Source organism: Mauremys mutica, chromosome 2 (genome assembly GCF_020497125.1).
Source record: "Mauremys mutica isolate MM-2020 ecotype Southern chromosome 2, ASM2049712v1, whole genome shotgun sequence".
NCBI classification, from domain to species: Eukaryota; Metazoa; Chordata; order Testudines; family Geoemydidae; genus Mauremys; species Mauremys mutica.
The window spans coordinates 242,561,493-242,578,643 of NC_059073.1; the positions used below are offsets into that span (position 1 = coordinate 242,561,493).

The 17,151-nt window shown below is 44.6% G+C and overlaps 1 long non-coding RNA gene across 1 annotated transcript in view; it reads right to left on the bottom strand.

Annotated features, from left to right (window-relative positions):
* Window positions 1–3,536: 3,536 nt before the first annotated feature.
* The window catches only part of LOC123363170, a 73,008-nt gene continuing 59,393 nt past the window's right edge, over window positions 3,537–17,151 (bottom strand). Inside the window, exon 3 of the long non-coding RNA XR_006576721.1 lies at window positions 3,537–3,663. This is a non-coding gene — a long non-coding RNA (uncharacterized LOC123363170). The remainder of the gene's footprint in view (window positions 3,664–17,151) is intronic.

Here is a 17,151-nt window from a genome sequence, read left to right on the forward strand (position 1 = left end):
TTAAGATGATGCAGTCGGGGGTGGGTGGGGGAGAAACAGACATCCCAGAGCCACATTGTCTGAGCCCAGCTACCTCCCAGTTTCAGGGATCTGACGAAGTGGGTATTCACCAACGAAAGCTCATGCTCCAAAACGTCTGTTAGTCTATAAGGTGCCACAGGACTCTGCTGCTTTCAAATAAGCATCTAGATGGGGGCAGAGAGGGTTGCTCAGAGCTAGAGATCAAACTATAGATGCGATGCAGGTCAAAACTGTCTCAATCTGTCAAATTTTAGTGTATAGGACTCACTAAATCTTTGGGAAACCCAAACTGAGAATAGTATGTACACCAATGTACATTTTTACACTATGCAGGTGCCAAAAGACGAAAAAAAGCCAGAGGTTTCTATTCCCACCATTTTATATGCTTTAAAAGTTCACTCCTGTAAGTGTTCTAAAATCCAAACCATTAATGGTACTGCTTTGAAATGTGGTGTGCGGTAGAGTTAGGGATCCAAATATGGGGTCATTTGACCAAGGGATTCCCAAGTTACCCCAAAAGGTTAATCAAGTTAGTTTCCTTCCGTGGCCTTCTACTGTTAACTAAGAAGAACAGGAGTACTTGTGGCACCTTAAAGACTAACAAATTTATTTCAGCATAAGCTTTCATGAGCTTATGCTGAAATAAATTTGTTAGTCTCTAAGGTGCCACAAGTACTCCTGTTCTTTTTGCAGATACAGACTAACACGGCTGCTACTCTGAAACCTGTTGAGGTACTAATGACTGGATGAATCACAGACCTCTTGATGGCTGTAAACTCACCCTTCAGTTAACATAATTAAGGATAAATTAAACAAAAGCTCTCACCTAAGACAAAAGGAGTTTTGAACTGAGAGACTGGAGGTTGCTGCCATTTCAGAATCATGGGTGGCAGTTTCATTCTGGGGGAATGTAATCAAAGTGTTTGGGGAAACAATGAGACATGTGAATCCTTCTTGCGGGGAGGGGCAGAGGAGTGAGGCCAGAATAGGGAGATGGATGGTAGGGGAGGCAAGAGAGGTTGGGGTAGGTGAGGGAGGTATGGCACCCCCCCCCCAGCTGTGACAGTGCACTCCAACCCCTGTGTATTCTGCTTCCTGCGATGGGGGATAAGGGCTTGGGCTGCATCAAGGCAGGGGGGTTAGGAGGAAGGGGTTACATGACAGGGGAGTTCAGAGAGTTTGGGGCCTCAGTTGAGGGAGGAATGGCACCCCCAGCTCTTCCTGCAGGCACCCCAACCCACACATGCACCCTAGAGCTCTGCCAGTGCACCCCATCCCCCTACACCCCTCAAAGAATTTGAGGAAAAAATAAGCATATGAATACCCCTTTCCATCCAGGATGCAATTAAAAGGCAGAGGAGGGGGGAACAGGAGAACACCTTCCGAGATGCAGACCTATTGTTTCAGGCTATGTTCATTTCTATGGGGTATTCTCTTTCATCTCAGATAATCACATGGAGATGAGTGGGCCACTTCACACCTTTCAGAGCCTCCTATGCTGCAGATTGATGTGCAGAGGAACCCTTTCTCTCCATCATCCTTCTATCCTTCCTGTTTAAAGGACAATATTTCTAGAAGGCTTGCACAGATTTTCTTGAAATTTTCTGTGCTGTGGGAGTGCAAGAGTAGGGCCAGAATTTCTGGAGCTAAGTCCTTAAAAATAGCCATTTTCCAAAAGGTATCTAGGAGGGTTGAGGTTTTTTGCACAGAGCTAGAGATTAAACTATTGCTGTGATGTGGATCAAAATGGTCTCAATTGCAGTTCCAGGCCAATGGGAGCTGCAAAGCCGGTGCTCTGGGCGGAGGCAGCACGCAGAGCTGCCTGGCCATGGCTCTGCCTAGGGGCTGAACCAGGGGGATGTTGCCACTTCCAGGGAGCCCCCCAGGTGAGCACCACCCAGAGCCTGCCTCACCCCATCCTGAGCCCCACTCTCCTACCTCCTCCCACACCCAAACTCTGCTGCTATTGTGGAGCGGGAGGTGCGGAGCCAGGCAGGGCACCTGCCGGCCCTGCCAACTCCCCACCCCTCAGCACCAGCGGGGATCCCAGGCCGTGCTCAACTGCCCCCCACAGCACCCAGGCTGCCCTCTCCCAGCACCCACAGCACCCCTGGTCAGCTCCCCTCACCCCCAAGTTTTAGTCAGGGGTATATAGTAAAAGTCATAGACAGGTCACAGGCTGTGATTTTTTAATTTACTGCCTGTGACCTGTCTGTGAGACTTTTACTAAAAATACCTGTGACTAAAACGTAGCCTTAATCATGTTTTAATTTTTTGAGAAGCTCTGTTGTGAACACAGAAGAACAGTCAACAGCTATTCTTATCAAAATTTGGTTGGCAGATTTTCTAACAGTGTGTGTTAATAGGGAGTATTGGGCATTTATGAAAAAGGGCAGAGTTAAGGTTGCCTATAGGCAACCTTAACTGTGAATTTCCTGGTTTTCAGAAGTTTAAGTTTCACTCAATTCAGCATTCTGCAAGGTGATGACATACCACCAAGCAACCTTAACTCTTTAATAAAGTAGTTTTTTTTCCCCACTTAATAAGCTTTGTATTCCAAGTATATTGAATTATTTTGTGGATCTTTAAATGTATGCTTGATCATTCAGGGTTGCAAAGATTCAGCCATTCTTCAGGCTGAAAGTAGGAGGATTAGAAGACACATGAACTGGAAGTAAAATGCCAGCAGTGAAAATAAGGCGTTTTGAAAGGTTGTGCAATTAAGCTTGCGTTGCCATATCTACTGAACAAAGTTTATTTATACCTTCCAACTAAGCAAACTATATTTAACAAGTCAGGGAGTCAAATTTAAATTGCTACATCTGCTGTTAGCTATGCATAGTTACCCTATCAAAGTGGCTGGCACCAGCCTAACTAGAAGGTGCCCTCTGGCCTGTGGAGACAATAAGGGTTTTGTTACTTATTCAGTGTTTCCTTGTGTTGGTGACATGTCCTTCACCACTCATATCTATTTTCTGAATGTATCATTTCCCTAAATGATATTTTGGTGCCAGAAATACAGATTCAGAGACAGTGAAATGCTGTTTCTGGAAGTAGAGGTAGACATTTAGAGTTCTCAGATTTTTATTTCATGGTATTGAGAAATAGCAAGTGGAAAACACTTCCAGTACACTCACGCCCCTTTACTACGTGGCTTTGCGACAGGTTTAATTAATAAGCTTCTGATGCACGCCCTTCACAGCTCTACACAAATGTGATATTTTGTTAAAATCCAATTAAATTATTTATGGACACTGATGCATTTCCATTTGCTCTATGTTGCCAACTGCCAGAGAATCTGTATGTAAAGCAAATTCCCCATAACATTTCAGTCTAATCACATGACAGTTCACAAATAAGCAGGGTTGAGACTGAATGGGAAACCTCCAATGAAAAGCCAGAATGCAGCTGGTAGGGGTGGTAATTGCCATTTGTGTAGATGAGATCCTTTCCTTTGAGCCAGTACTGGTGCAATGTGTTTCTGTGTTGCCAGGGACAGTATTATCAGTAGAAGGTGCCATATGGAAGAGTGGACTCACCTCCTCACCACTGGGTGTGGCATAGCAGTTCTTTCCAGCAGTCAATCCCGTCCATCTCTTCTGGGGAGTTGGCCTTCTCGTCTGGTCACAATTTAGTCCTACCCTTTCCAGGATAACAAAGTGCAATAAACATCCAAACATCCTTACCCAAAGGTATTCAGCCTCCAACTCTGGACCCAGTGGCCCTCACACCCTTCTCTCAGGACTCTCCATCATCCTTGTCCCCTTTTCTCTGGCCTAACACACCCACACCAAGGGCTGGTAAGGGAAACTCAGGCCCTCCCACTACACAGTGCTTCAGCCCAGAGTCCCTCTAATCGGAAACCAAAGTCTGCTCCTTCAGACTCCTTTGCTGCTGCCTCCCTGGACTTCTTCCTACCATAGCCTGTCAGCTGGACTCTCCAGGTTCAACCTTGTCTCAGAGCCATGACTCTCAGGGCTCTCTGCTTGCATCCCCCAACCAAATCCCCAACTAAAAATACAAAACAAACCCATTTCTGCCCTCCTCAGATTTGACTTTTCATCTCTCTGTTCCTCAAGTGAATGCCTCTCAGGGTTCTCCCTGTGAAAATGCAGATGCTGCCCTGTCATGAGGGCTCACCACCGGAGCTTACAAAACCTCGAGTGGCTGTTTATGTCTCTCCTAGCCTCCTGCCAGACTTCTTTATTCAGGAGAGGATCCCCAAGGCCCATTCTCCCTCATGGGCTTCCTCCTTGGCCCTCCCAATCTCTCCACTCGCTAGTCCCAGAGAGTGACTGCAAAGTTCTTCCATCTCTCCCCGCTGCCCCCTTCTGCTCCAAACCTCCTCTTTTTAAATTAAGCACCTGCACTCCTTGCCCAGCGAGGACTCATCTTTCATTAAGCCTCGCCTATCCTTCAGTGCAGCCAGGTAGAATACTTGCTCCCTCGGGGTCCCATTAACCCTTTCAGAGCCTGCCTGTGGTATGCACACCATCACATGCCCTCTTTCAGGGAAATGTAAAAGCAATTTCCTGCCCAGTTATGGTCATTCAAGATCCCCTCGGTAGTTTTGTTTGTTTGGCTTTTGTTTAATAAGAGTACAGACTTATTCCCAGTGTCTTGGCCAAATTCACTTCGTAATCAGATCAGAATATCATTAACAAAGATTCCCCTGCTGTTTTAACTGGTTCTCTCTCAGATGCTGCAGCTGTCTCCTTCTGGCCTCCCTAGCTTTCACATTGTTACTCTGAGTATTTCTTTTGTAATGCAAATTGATAGGGAAAGGACTCTGCTTGTGTGTCTTCTACCCGGACGAGCACATTTAGTGCTTAGAAATTAATAATCCAACATTATACTGAGGGTACGTCTAGACTGGCAAGTTTCTGCACCACAAGTTATACCACTGTTATTAAAATGCTGGAATTAAACTGCTGTTGCATGTCCACACTGTGATCCTTGTGACACTGGAGCGCATCCATGTTAGCAGCTCTTGCAAAAGCATAGAGAGCAGTGATTTGTGGTAGCTATCCCACTGTGCAACTGGCCGCAGGGTGCTTTGGGAAGGCTTTGCTAGGTCTCATGGGGCAGGCACAGCATCATATGATGCAGGTTTCCCAATCCCATTGTTCCATGGGCATCCTACTGCATTGTCAGCTGCTTTTCAACTGAAAGGGCGGGGGGGGGAAGAGTGTGTGTGTGCGTGTGTGTGGAGGCGGGGAGAGAGACAGTGTGTTTTGGGGGACAGAGTGTGTCAGCATGTTGTCTTGTAAGTTCAGACAATGGCAGGAAGCAACCAGTCCTTAGGCCGGGGGAGGGGGAAACCCCGACATCAGTCCCCGCCTCGTTCCCTGGGCTCTCTGCACAGCAATCTCTCTCTCTTTCTCTCTCTCACACACACACACACACACACACACACACACACACACACACACACAGTTGCCTCTAAGTTCAACAGCATGAACATTCCACATTACTGATTTGCTTTGTGTCCCAGAGCAGATCAGCACAACGCACAAGGGCTGTCAGAAACAGTGCTCTGAAAGGGGAGGGGCACGTCTCCAGGGCAGCCACGTTCAAAATAATGAGAGATCAGTCACTTGAGGCTTTATGGGACAGTCCCAGAGACCAATTACAGTGCAGAAAGCAATCAAGTGTCTACACTGGCAATAGAGTGGTGAAGCCTCTGTGCAAATACTGTAGCCTCACGACTCCCATCAAGGTGGGTTTTTTGTAGCGCTGCCACTGAGTAATTTCTGTGCACAAAGTGGCTTGGCAGCGTGCAGATGGCTGCAGTTTGAGTGTGAAAAGCTGCTTTACTGTGCAGAAACGTGCCAGTGTCGACAAGACCCAAGACTAAAAATCATTGTCCTCTTTGCTCACATACTAAAATTTAAGCACGGGCTTAAGTGCTTTGCTGTATCAGTGCCTCTCTGCAGAATTGGCAGTGAAGCCAATGAGAGAGCTACATACAAGTGAAGGTCAGATAGGGCCCTTAGCTTTGAAACCTTGTTCCTGAAATTCTTCCTTCTCGGCACAAGGAACTATCTGATTAAGGACAGTCTCCATGGCAGTGTCTGCTGGTCTTGGCAGTAGGCTAAAAAAACAAAAAAAAACAAAAAGAAAACAACAAAAAAAAAACCCAAACCAAAATAAAAGTGCATTTAAAATGAGACAAAAGGAAAAGAAATAAGGGCTAATAAAAAGAGGAGTGTGGGACTTTTGTTCTATTGTATTTGCTATCCTTTGTAGACTGGGACCAAATTCAGAACATTGATGTCAATGGGAGTCATGCCTGCCCTTGTCAGAGTTGAAATTAGTCCTATTCTTGTTGTTATCAGGATCGGAGATGCAAAGTGAAGAAAAAAGAATTGGATGAAGAGCACAATAAATTCTAGTAGAAAAGTGCTCTGAATAATATACTGAAGGGAAGGTTTTTTGGGGGGGGGTGTTTTTTTTTAAATGTAGAAAACAATCTTGTATTATAACCAAAGAGGCAGAACCTGGGCACATGCACCAGTTATGTGGCTCAGCTCCATCAGCTGGCCACCTGGCTGGCTCCTGTGGGCTCTCCTTCCATGAGGAAATGGTGTAGAACCACGATAGTGGCTTTAACCCTGCAGCCTCTCCAAGCCGCAGCATAGGGTATGTGTTCTCAAGAAAGGGAGCATGGCTGGGATACCCCTACATTCTGGCATTCTCCTGCTGGCATTGCACATTGGGGGCTATGGACAGCTGGCATAAAGGAGAGTAATTTCAAGGCTATTCTATTTTATGCTGAAGTTTAAGACCCCAGTCCCTAGAATCAGCAGACGTTAAACAACCATTGCCCCCATCTCTCCTGAGCTGCACTAGAAATGCCAGAACATGGAACACTACTAAATGTACATGGGAGGAAGAAGAGTGGGGGGAATACTGTATCCCATTCAGGAATCTATATAGTATTCACATACATATTCCAGTATGCAAACATACATGTGTCAATAACTAGCAAATATTGGACCCAATGCTGAACTCACGGTGTCATTGAATTGTAACTCCTCTGAAGTCAGAGTGACACTGCTGCAAAGCCAGGTTCAGAGAGATCAGAATGGGTTTCATTGTGTTGTGCCACATGTGATAATGGGACCAACTGTAATACATGCCATAACAAATACCCATAATCAGATCTATTTTTTTCTTATGAGATGTGCAAAACACATGAGAAATCTGCCTGAGCCAGTAGTAAGGTACACTTGATCTTAGCCATAAGGCCGAGAAGCGATTGCAATTAACATAATTTTTCTAATTCAGAATTCCATCTTCCCCATCTACCAATTACAAATCTTTCTACATACCTTTTTCTTTCATGACCACTCTCTTTTACATTGAATTGTGGTTCTTAATCCCTTTATTTCGGGGGCTAGTATATTAGTAGTCTGTTGTCATTAAAATAGTGGTGGCAATTATGTATTATTTCTCCTGAATGACTATTGTGTCCAGGATCTATAACTGCCACAGTTGACTAATAATATGATAATAGATATCTGCACTGGTTTGCAAATGCAGATTAATATAAGATTTTACTCTCTGGTGTCATTTTCAAATTGCATATGCCCATCCAGACCAGCTATTAATAGTGGGTATTCATTCAATGACTTCTAATTTCCTTTTCATAATACAAAAAAGACCAGGAAATTGACATTTTAATAGTTGGACAGGATCCTTGTTAGTGACTGGATGACATTTGTCCTTTGCTTTAAAAATTAACCCAATAAGCCCACTTTCCAAGCCTGCATCTTTCTGCCTCCTCTTTAACAGCAACTTCTCTTGGGAAGATTCGCAAGCAAAAGAGACTGTTACCAAAGAACATTGCTAGTTTAGAAATGAATCAGCTAAAGTTAATATTTAAACAAGTGTTTCCTCCCACAAACACAAGTACTCTTTTTTGAGGTTCTCTCAAGTCTCTGACTAGGTATAGTCCCATGATATATCAGGAGATCAAAGAATAACTCTTTTGGCAGGTCAAGATTTCAGTTCATGTACATTCATCATCTGGAAGTTTCTCAAACTACTCACACATATATCTGGCAGAAAGGAACAACTTATTAGGACTTGCGGGGCGGGGGAGGACAGATACTTTGGACAAATTTCTCAAGCATAGGTACCTAAGATTAGCACCTAAATCCACTTTTAGGCTTTAAATAAAAGTCGCCTGATTTTCAGAGGAGTTGAGCATTTGCAGCTCCCACTGGTTTTAGTAGGAATTGCAGAAAAAAAGGGGAAAATAAAGAAAGACTACTTTTATTTAGATGCCTAAATGTGGCGTAGAGTGTCTACATTTAGCATTAAATGGTATCAATCATTATATCTCATGGCACCAATACCTTGGACACAAAATGTTCAGTAGTCCACAACTCTAATGCCTGGGATGTGCCTTCAAGTGCATCCATCATTTGACTAGAATTCCTCAGACACCAGCCATCCAGCACTAAGTTTGGATCTGCCTCTGGTGCCATTTCTTCCCTGCCTCTCCTCCCCCACTAGGGTCCCTTTGTGTGATTGTTCTGTTGGGTAGTTAACCTCATGATTCTGCACCTTCTCTCTCTCCACCCCCAATCTATCTCTGGGCAGGAAGGAAATAGGGATAATTCTTAATTTTCAAGCCTCAACAAGGTTTGACTTCTCTTCTGTTCCAAATATCAGTTCTGGGAGGGGCGTGCATGCACCTGGGCAGTGGGTATCAGGGGCCGGGGAAGGCTATGCCTCCCCAAACAGCCCTGTATGGTTCCATCCACGCATCGCCCCCAGATCGCCTCCTGCTTCCCACTGGTGATCTGCACAGCGCCCGCCCGGTGCTGGGGGGGGGTTGCGCTGCCCATCTGCGGCCAGGGGCACTTGGGCGGAGTGGGGCTGGGGGGGGGGGGCTGGCGGCCGTGAGGGGTGGAAGGGAACTCTGGGCTCCAGTGGGGGAAAGCGGGCCGAGGGGTGGGACCTCAGGCAGAAGGGGTGGGCTGGGCCAGGGGCTAGCCTCCCGGATCCCAGCGTTCATCCTCCGCCCATGTGTCTCATTTCTTCTGAAATGCTTTGCCAATCCCTACGTGTAACATTTTAAGCAGTGTGCATAAAACCTACGTTTCCTTCTTTTTCATTGTGTCAGATCTCAGTTCAGAGTCAAAGAAATAAAAATTCAATTTACGAAGAAATATAAAACTTGATTAAAAGAGGAAGCCAAATTGTGCCTTATAGGCACTTCATAAGGATTTTGAGCTAGTCTCTCTTTCTGTTGCATATAGTCCATCTTCATTGTAGCCACTGGGCCACCATACCACAGGCAGGAAATGAGAAATTTTCAGGGTTACTGAAGAATGCAGGTTTTCGCAGTGGATAAACACAAAGTTATTCAGCACAGGAGCTTTTGTAATTATGGTACAATGGGAAAAGCAATGTGTTAAATGGTCCTGAGCGTCCTTAATCCAATTGATGGGTTAATATTACAGTAGGTTGTAAACTAGACAAATTCAGACTAGAAATAAGGAGTACATTTTTAACAGTAATGACAGTTTATCATTAGAACAACTTACTAAGGGATGTGATGGATTTTCCATCATTTGAAATCTTTAAATTAAAATTGCATGTCTTCAGAATAGATATACTCTAATTCAATCAGAAGTCGTGAACTTGATGCAGAAATTACAGGGTGAAATTCTATGGCATTCCAAACAATGGTGATGTCAGTTTATCAGCTATGTGTGCTCACTTTAAAAGATGGAGGATTGAATTATTTTTTTTCCTAAAGTGCATGTACAGAGCTTTAAAGTTAGCATTGGAAATGGACCCAAGCCACATCATTCAGATCTAGATCTGAATTTGAAACACAAAGTTCAGGATCATTTGAGTCATGCTTAAAAGAAGGCAGCATTTGCAAGGCACAGTTTTCCTTGACAGTCTGTCCTGCCTAGTCCCCACCAACCAAGGGTGAATTGTTGATTTGTATACTATAACAGTGGTGGCCACTAAAAAGTCGACACTCATCATAGTTACCACACAGCTATTTCCCGCTGTAAGTGGGGTGGAAACGGTAATAGCTCAGACACCACTGTGTGACAGCTAGTGGCAAATGCTGGCTTTTTAATGCTAAGTAAGCTAATGGTATAATGGTGCCTATTCCTTTTTATCTCCCCTCAACCCCAGAGTTTCTCTTACAGCTTTGATTCAACTAATGAGAATGAGGCATTGCACTCTTTGGGCCTATGCCAAAGTCCACTGAAGGCAATAAAAGTGTCTTTCCCATGGATTAAGGGCTTCTGTGCACTTAAACTACAGTGGCATAGCTGCAGCACTTCAGTGTAGACAGTACCTACGCTGATGGGAGTGGTTCTCTCATCAGTGTAAGTAATCCACCTCCCCGAGTGGCGGTAGCTAAATCAACGGAAGAATTCTTCCATCAACCTAGCACTGTCTACGCTGGGGTTAGGTCAACTTAACTAGGGTGTGAAAAATCCACACCCCTGCGTGGTGTAGTTATGCCAACCTAATTTTTTAGGTATAGAACAGGCCTTAAATTGTGTATTGATCAGGGCCTTTGCTTTTGGACTTGGGAGATTGACCTTTTCATCTGCTACATGTATGTTATTTTATATATGATAATATAACATATACATTAATGAACTAACAGAGATACATTTGGAACCCTCCGTCACAACATGGCAATGTTCTGAAGGAAGCTTAAATGCTTTGTTGTCTCCCCACTCTCCCACATGCCCTCCTTCCCCTCCCCAGCCCACCCTCACCCACCAGTTAGGGAACCATTTCATGACCCTTTTGCTACTTGCTTTCCCATCCAAACACTTCTGATTAATAGGTAGGCATGCCAAGTCTTCTCACTGAATTATACCCTTTCATACCGGCACAGCCCCCACCTAATCATTTGAAGAATACAGGATTTTAAAAGTCAAACCCTGCCAAAAATCTAGTCTTTAATAAACAGGTCTTAGCATTACAAAAATGCCAAGAAAATGCTATTAATATAGCATGATCAGCTTCTGTAAAGGATTTCAGCTTTAATTCTGTAGGAGAAATGACCTGCTGTTTTAATGAACAAACACTAAATGGCTGCTATGCAAGTGCATATTGATTTCAGCAGGGGCTGCTTGTCTCCCAGGTTGATATTTAATATCTGTTAAAGGGATTCTCCTGCTGAGTGACTCAAGCAAATGCATTACATTGGGCCCATAGCCAAGCTCCCTGGATTTAGTAACTCTCCTTGAAAACATCTTCTCTCAATCAGTGTTGTGAGAGGGCAAAAGAAAGGCGAAGTTTTGATTTAGGTGAACTAGAATCAATGGCCTCAGATTAGAGGTGTATGAAATTCTTGAGTCTCCCTATACTGGACACCAAGGCATACCAGACTAACTCATCAGCTGGAGTAAATAAGTATAACTCCATTCAGGTCTAAGAAGTCATTCCGGTTCACACCTTCCCGGATGTGGCTTTTTCTTCACTTGAGCTATGATTTAGTTCTGGAACTGAACTCCCTCGAACTTCAGAGGTTCAGGCTCATCTCTCACTTCTTCCTCAGAAGGAGAGCTGTCTGGTGGGTGATGTGCTCTCAGCACCATCCCTCTGCGCCCCCTCCCCTCACAAGCAGTTACTCTGTATTGTCATTCTATAAATAAAATTAAGTTACAGGTGTTGTGTCCAAGGCTGTTGAAAACTCCTTAAAACAAGGAATTGGGAGTTGACAGCAAAGTCAATGACTTAGCTTTATCTATCATTTCTAGGCTACATGAATGTAAACACAACAACTAGACTCCTAAAGCTGAATTCACTGTTGCCTTGCACTTTCTGTACACATTTACATCAGCGCAAACTGAGCACAGAGTATAAAGGCAGCCAAGTCAGATTGGTGGCATTTTACACTCGATTTGCATTAGTATAAATTATTCCAAGGTATCAGGTCATAGCAAATCAGACCCCCAAATGCCTTTTCCAGCAAGGAGGCAATGTAAATTAATATTTGTATTGCCATAGCATGTAAGAGGAGTCCTAGTCATGGACCAGGACCCCATTATGCTAGGCACCGTATAAACACACCACAAAAAGATGGTACCTGCCCCCACGGAGCTTACCCTGCTGGTGAGCTGAGCCCACTGCCTACCATGCGGACTAATACTGTCCCATTGTTTCCTTGTATTCACTCATCTGTCGGTATCCATTTATCACAATTCACGACCACCACCTCCAAATCCCCCTTTGCAGCTGGGCACAGTAATGGCAAGACCACGGCCTCTCCCCTCAAGTTCCTTAAAGACCCCACCACAAGTTCTCTTGGGTCTGGTATTACCCATATCCGGGTAAGTTTTATTATCCCACACAGTGCAAATAGTCCTCGAAAGCCGCAAAACATAGTCCATTTATCCCACACAAGTCCCAAAACATAGTCCAATGACATATCTGGGCCATTGGACAGGATGGGCTGCTGCTCTGAGGTGGCACCAAGCCTCAGGGGCTAACTGAGCACCATGTGTGTGGTCAGGAAGGAATTTGCCCCCAGATCATATTGGCAGTGACATTGGGGAAGTGGGGGCTGGGTTTTCCTTCCTCTGCTGCATATGGTGCAGATTGCTTGTCAGGATAATCTGGATAAATCTCAGCATTTCCCTGACGCTGAAAGGACATTAGTACACCTCTGTCCCCCATTCTTTCCCCAGGGCACACAATAGTTTAGTCTCCTGAGGCAGTAATACATTGGTCTAATTCCAGTTGCTGGGCTTAATGTGCTGGAGGCTCACTGATAGTTACTGGGCTGCGACTCACCAAGGTCAAAGTAGATGACCTGGTGGTGGCCCCTTCTGGCCTGAAGCCTCTATGATTATGATACTAATACTCCAACTCTGACATCTTCTGCCATACCACTGCTTCCCTTTGGTTGCCAACTGTCCTTGTGTCAAAACAGCTACCCCTGCATTCCTGCTAGAGTCCTTCCCAGGCTTCTTCCTGGCTTCCAAGCCTCTGTCTGGGGCTGGCAGGGCTGGCCCCTGCACAGATCTCCTAGCCCTCGATCCTTTTCAGTCTCTCAGTTCTCTCTCTTCAGCTCAGGAAGGCCAGGTAGCTAGCCCTTCTCTGGCCCTTGGCCTTCCCAAGGGACCTCCTCCCTAGTCATAGCTGCTTTCCCTCATTTATTAGCACCAGATACCACCTCACCCTCTTAAATCAGGTCCATCCTGGATGCACCTGTGCTAGCACAAGTGGGGGGGAGGGTAGACAGATTTCACTTAAAGGTGCCACCGTCTCTTGTTTTATACTGAGGACTGGTCTACACTAGAGATAGGTCGAAACAAGGCAGCTTACATCAACCTCCCTACGTACGTGTCTACACTAACATTAATCTTCCACTGATGTAATTACTCCGCTATCTCAATTTAATAACTCCACCTTCATGAGAGGCGTAGAGTCTAGGTCAATGTAATTAGGTTGATGCAGTGTCAGTAACGACTGTTACTGGCTTTCAGAAGCCTTCTCACAATGCCCCCCACACACTGACAGTACAATTGGTTCAAGTGCTCCTGGTGAGGATGCGCCCTGCTGACAAAAGAAGCAAAGTGTAGACACACACAAGCGATGTCATTACTGCGGTGGCTGTATGCTGACATAAGTTAGCTCAACTAAATTTTGTAGTGCAGACATGTCCTTAGACTATAAGCTCTTCAGTGTAGAGACTATATTTTTGTTCTGTTTGCATAGTGCCTAGCAGTGGGTCTGGGGTCCACACGTAGGTCTTTTAGGTGCCACAGTAATACAAATGATAAATAAAACAGCTGGTTGAACATTTTTCAAGTTTGAATTTAAAAAATGAGGAAAATAAATGGTCTTTTCCCCCCGTTTATTTCCAAACTAGCTCTAATGGGACGTATTTGCTGTGAGTTCTTATTTGATTGTTCTTCGGGATCCTAGTAAGGAATCTGGATGTATGTCCTTAGAACATTACAATGCATGGAAATAATTAAGAGCAGAATCATAGCAGGTTAAGGATAAATAGGAGAGGAAAACAACAATACACGCTAAATAGAAGGCTATTGCAGAATTTTTATTTTATAGCAATTTTGGAAAAGAGTAAAAAAATTAATTACTTTCAGTGGTTCATGTTTGAATTTTTTCATAATAAAAGTTGCCAGAAAATCTGCTTCTTGTTTTGAGAAAATAAAATTTGTAGATGAAAATCCAGAGGAATGATGAAGGAGAAAGGGTGAATTCCATTTTCTAGAACATGTGGTTTTGAATTTAATATTACTTTCCTAATGATAGAGAAGGCAGTCAGCTGTATCTTCAATGAACCTGACATAATCACACTTCCATTTGGTGTTACAGGAAGTTGAAGGAAAATGCTTTGTAAACACAACACCAAAAGTATATTCTGTGAGTTGGTAGAATTTATTCTCTGCAGATATAACTCCTTCAAGGCCCATGGAGAAGTTTCTCACAGATTCTTGTATTTTAGTACCAGAAGGGGTCATAATGATCATCAAGCCTGACCTCCTGCATTACTAGAGCTGGCTGAAACTTGGAATTCTCAGTCAGGTAGTGGGAAATGTTGACATTGACAAGTGTGGTTTCACTGCAATTTGGAACAAAACCTCACCCCACCGCCCCCAAATATACCAGAAATTCTGAACCAAAAGTTGTTCAGAAAACAGGGACACATGGTGTTTCCAAAACAACATAGGCTCCTCGGGCAGTGGCTGACTGAAATGGATATGTTTCTTGTCAGTTTTAGTCAGTAGCTGCCAGGACTTTCAAGGCCTGTAGCTAAGGGGGCTGCCCCAGACCTCCTGTTCCTGAAAGCCCTGGGGTCCCCAGCAGCTCACCAGGCCAGCTGGTTGGAAAACTGGTAGATTTCCATTAAATATTTGGGGTTTGACAAATCTGCTCTGGGCATTAGGATGGCAGTTTGCTCCCTCTCTCCTCTTTCCTTTCTATGGGAGTTGCTCGTCCCCTGCAGGGGACAAGAACTGAGCACTCCTGACTCACAGGGACTGCTGTTGTAATCTGCCGCAGTGGAGGCTGCACAAACATGTAGCCGTCTTACACATATGTACCTTTCTTGCACACCTGTATAAAGGTAGATCATAACCTGGCGCTATGTCTAGAAAGAGCTCACAGTGCCATTAACAGCAAGAATTTATTTTATATAAACCGAGATTGCCTGTGATTTTCATATAATGCAATATGAAAGCCAGTCTAGAATCTGACATATGGATAGTAGATAACAACTGCATCTCAAATTTCTGGTAGGAAGTGTGGGGGAGGGGGTAATAATAAGGCCCATTGGAGTTTCATGGTGAGTTATTGGGATTCCTGTTACAAGTCTCTATACTGTAACTTTTTTTGGCTGTTGCTGCATAATCCCATTGTCTTTGAAGATTTAACTTTAGAAAGAGACTCCGTAAATGAGAGAACAAAATCAAAAATAAGTTTTCCCGATACACGTCACCTTGATACATCAGTTTATTTTGCCAAGGTGCTTTGGGATTTTAATTAGGAGACTAATCACCCAACCGATAATCTTTTAGCGTATCCAGGCAAGACCAAACAAGTGGCTGAACTAAATTCTCTTCTGAAAATTAGACTTCAGTGGTTACCAAAAATTCCAGAACCATTTCATCTTGTTTGGAAGATAATTACATAGGCAGCTAAAGCAAATACCATCTACCAAAAGCTGGAGGCTGCAGGAAGTGATAGAGTCAGTCTAAAGGCAACTCACTGAACATGAATGAACAGGACTAGGAGGAGTCTGAAACTTACCTAAAAAAATGGTTGGGAAAAGATATTTCACTGCACATTAAATGTGTATGTGTGCTAAGATACACTGGCCTTATTTCTTTTGTCTGCAGATGCTATGCAGGGTTTTTAATAGGGGGCAAAATTCTGCTCTGTTACACCAATGTAAAACTAGAGTAACTCCATTGCCTTTTATTTCAGCTACTTGATGTTGGTGTAAATGAAGGGGGAAATTGATTCTATAATGAATACAGAAGGTAAATGGTTTTGAAGTAATAATTTGAAGTTTAAACCACTGCAAGCATCTGGTTGAGGTATAAAATGGATGGCCGATATAAATCAGGACAAATCCAATGCTCACTGAAGTCAACTGAAAGATGCCCATAGACCTCAACAGGCATTAGGCCTGTAAGTAGAAAGTAAAGAGGGCGTTTGCAACTCAGGAGTAATCAGACAATGATTATTTGTCTTAGGGCTTGTCTACACTACAGGACTATTTCGAATCTACTTAAGTCGAATTTGTGGATTCGACCTTAATAAGTCGAATTTGTGTATCCATACTAAATACACAAATTCGAACTTCTGAGTCCACATTCACGGGGCCAGCTTCGACTTTGGAAGCGGTGCACTGTGGGAAGCTATCCCACAGTTCCCGCACTCCCTGCTGCCCATTGGAATTGTGGGATTTCCCCCCAATGCATGCTGGGGGAAAAAATGTGTCGTCATTGAACCGTCAATCCCGCCCTCCCTGTCTTCCTTGAAAGCGCCGGCGGGAAATCTGTTCGCGCCCTTGTCTGGTCGGTTACAGCGCGGACGCCACAGCACTGCGAGCATGGAGCCCGCTGCGATCATCGCTGCACTTATGGCCGTTGTCAACTCCTCGCACGTTATCGTCCACCTCTTCCACAGTCAGATGCTGAGAAACCGGGCGAGGAGGCTCCGGCAGCACGGTGAGGAGAGTGGCGCAGACCTCTCAGAAAGCAGGGTACGCCGGGCAGTGGAGATCATGGTGGCAATGGGTCAAGTTCATGGTGTGGAACGGCGATTCTGGGCCCGGGAAACAAGCACAGACTGGTGGGACCGCATAGTGCTGCAGGTCTGGGATGACACAGAGTGGCTGCGAAACTTCAGGATGCGTAAGGGCACTTTCCTTGAACTGTGTGACTTGCTGTCCACTGCCCTGAAGCGCCAGGACACAAGGATGCGAGCAGCCCTGAGTGTGCAGAAGCGAGTGGCCATAGCCCTCTGGAAACTTGCCACGCCAGACAGCTACCGGTCAGTAGCGAACCACTTTGGCGTGGGCAAATCTACCGTGGGGATTGCTGTCATTCAAGTAGCCCACGCAATCGTTGAGCAACTGCTCTCAAAGGTAGT